Below are 3340 nucleotides of genomic sequence, written 5' to 3' on the forward strand. Positions count from 1 at the left end.
TGACATGGTTCACCGACTCAAAAGTAGGTTGTGATATGTAAGTACATTATCACCACCGAGGATCTCAGAGCTTAACATCACCCATGTATAAGGTAGTCATTAGCTATTTTCCAAATTAGATTAGATTCTTTAAAAGTCTAAGTAGCAAACATTTAAGAAAAGCCTGTTCATTTTTTTAAAATCTGATAAATTGGTCGCTTAAATTCTTTAAATCCCAAAGCAGCTAATTTAATCCAAAACTCTTTGCCATATTTCTCTGGATATATTATGTGAAAGATGTATTTTATTTCAAACAATAATGATCGACGTGTTTTTCTCTTTTAAAAGTAACATTTTTGAATAAAAGTATTATATGTTTATCATTGGAAACTTGGTAAGCACAAATGAGTATTAAAAATTGTTGACCAACTTCCCACCCAAAGATAACCACTATTAATATTTTAGAGTATTTTCTTCCAATCATGACTTTTAGATTCATATTAACCTGTCTTCATTTCTCCGCATCCGTATCTGTATCTATCTATATCTATTTCAATCTCTATATCTTTATCTATATCTACATATTAGCATATTAACAATCATTTTATTGTATCTCAAAATTGTATGGCTCCAGGATTTGGTCAGGGCTCAGTGGACATTTCTTCTTCTCACATGACATTGCCCGAGGTCACTTGGTGATACTCATCTGGCAAATAGGCTGGTGTGGGAGGTCTGAGATGGCTTCCCTTATAGGTCTGGCACCTTGACAGGATGGCTGCATAAGACTTGGCCCAACTGGAGCTATTGACCAGGTGAATTCCATCTATTCTCTCTGAGACTCTCCATGGGACTGCTCGAGCTTCCTCACAGCATGAACAGTGAATTCTAAGAGTGAATGTTCCAGAGGTACACATATTTAAAAAATACGGTTAGAATTCAGCTGTGCACACAGTTTCTAATCTTGCATTTAAAGTTTAAGGTTATGTTATAAGCATTTTCCTATTCCAAAAAAATTTCTTGGTGATTGATTTTGATAGCTGCATAATATTACATATTATACAATGTAATTTACTTAGCCACTATCTTATTGTCACCAAATAATAATATTTTTATTATATTAATAATATGTAATAAAGATTGCTGTGCATGCGTTTTTCCTGGATTTTGTCTTAGTTCTTTAACATTTAGTCCAAGAAGCGAAATCAGCTAAGGGTATGAAAAATTTGAAGGCCGATGATATAGATTGTGAAATTACTTTCCAGAAACGTAGTACTTATTCATACTATCATCATTATCGTTAAATACTTATTCACTATACTTTCATCAGCATTTTAATTTTTGTCTTTGCACATTTGATTGTTATAAATATCTTATTGATGTTATTTACATTTATGTGATCACTAGTGAGGCTGAAATATTTTCATGTTTACTATTGACTTTTATTACTTCCTCATACATTTCCTCATTCGTCTGTTGAGACACTCTTTAAAATCAGTTTATCTGAACTCTTCATATATTAAATAACTGTTTTACAGACATAAGTTGTGATAAAATATATCTAAGTACTTTTGGAACAGAAATTCAAACTGACAAGATTCACATAGTTTAAGATTTCTCTATATGTCATAAATCTGAATTAGGTTAAAACACTTTTGCTTATTTTTATTATTGGTCCAGTTTTGCTTAATTTATTCCTACTCAATCTGGGCTATGCAGAAAGGCAACAAAAATTAAGATGATTACGAGATTTTTAAAAATCTCTTCCTCAAAAAAAAGATATACTCTGGAATCAGCATAAAATTTGATCACTTTCACTTTTAAAATAACAAACAATTCTCTAAATGTTTCTAAAATTCTGGAAGTTATATTAACTGTGTATTGTTCTTTTATTGTAGAGTGAAAAAATCCTCATTTCTGATTTATACATTTATAAAATAGTAACAGTTTGAGTATTACTTCACATTATTGTCATATCCATAGTTTCCCAAGAGAGAAGAGTCACAATACATTCCACCTAAAAATATTTTCATTACCTAACTTAAAAAGCTGTTTGACTTATTTAAAGGGTATGATTTCACTCCCTCCTCCTGTCGTGTTCATTTCAGGACACTGTAATACAGGTTATAAAAGTAGTGAAAGTATATAGATAGATGTAATTACATAATAGACGGGTATTTTGAGTGTGAAGGACCGTGAAACTTATTGTGGAAATTCACTGCACAATTTCAGTAGCAATATTACAAATTGCCTTGGAAAAACAAAACAAAACAAGAAGAAAGCAGGAAATCTCAATAAGAAAATGTTCGACTTTTTTCTTTTTTGGCTATAAAATGAAAGCATTTCATCATGATGTCCTGCCAAGATTTGTCCTCAATAAATTCAAAGTCCTTCTCTTTACTTTCCAAAATTCTGTAAAGTGCATTGCTATTGATTTTGAAACATATTTTCTCACATAATTCTTACTCAGAGCCAGTTTGTCTGATGTCTGCTAACTTGCCTATTAGTCATTTTCTTATATCCTTCCTTTTCTGTCATTGCTTTGTTATGCAAGTGTTCCTCTAAACTGGCTTGACCACTTACATTAGGCTCTCAGTGGTTTGGATTACGATTCTAGCTAACACATGAATAAAGGCTGCATGTATGTTTTTTCTCTTCTATTCTTTTTTTTTACTTCCTTCCTTCTTTCGTTTCTTTCTTCTTTTTCTCTCTCCCTTCCTTCCTTCCTTTGCTATCTCTGACAATTGTAAAAGAAATGCTTGCAGGAAACTTACAAGCTACATAATGTGATGCCGTGTTAAACTGTAATCGTCCCTCCACCAAACCTAACAAAGCCCACATGGTAATTTTTGTATTAAGACACACTGCAATGGCACACAATTACCTGATGCTATTTCATCCCCTTTCTTCTTGAGACGTTCATAACAGTCCCCTTCATTGCTGATGGGTTTCTAATAATGGTGTCCATGTGGCTTTGGAACAACAGCAGAATGTTAATTTATTCCCCAGGGTTACCTAGAGGCCCTGACGTGGGTCCAGGATTGGTGATGCCCTAATTTAAATACTGGGTAGGACCAGGCTGATCAGGTGGCTCAGAGCTAGCACAATAGGCTGTGAGGGGAAGCCCCACTCCCTGATCAGGGCAGATCAGGAGGATTCCAAGTGTAATTGGCCTCCGGGGAGTGTGTAAGTCACTCTGTACACCCCTTTCAGACCTCCTTAATGCCTTGCCAGCTGGAAGGAAAAGTGCCTTCTTGTACTGCCCACAAAGGAAGCGGGGATTGAGGGGAGTAGAAGTGGAGAAATTAAAAAAGAGGAAAGAGACAGCGACACAAATGAAGAGGTGGGTAATAACATTGTACAT

General features: G+C 34.3%; 1 long non-coding RNA gene across 1 annotated transcript; it reads right to left on the reverse strand.

Moving 5' to 3' along the window:
- Positions 1 to 563: 563 nt before the first annotated feature.
- Positions 564 to 3010, reverse strand: LOC138917333 (uncharacterized). The gene is made up of 2 exons (XR_011425181.1): positions 2861 to 3010; positions 564 to 864 (listed from the first exon to the last, which is right to left on the reverse strand). It is a non-coding gene; the product is annotated as an uncharacterized lncRNA (long non-coding RNA).
- Between the last annotated feature and the right edge of the window lie 330 nt (positions 3011 to 3340).

This window comes from Equus caballus, chromosome 14 (genome assembly GCF_041296265.1).
Source record: "Equus caballus isolate H_3958 breed thoroughbred chromosome 14, TB-T2T, whole genome shotgun sequence".
Taxonomy (NCBI): domain Eukaryota; kingdom Metazoa; phylum Chordata; class Mammalia; order Perissodactyla; family Equidae; genus Equus; species Equus caballus.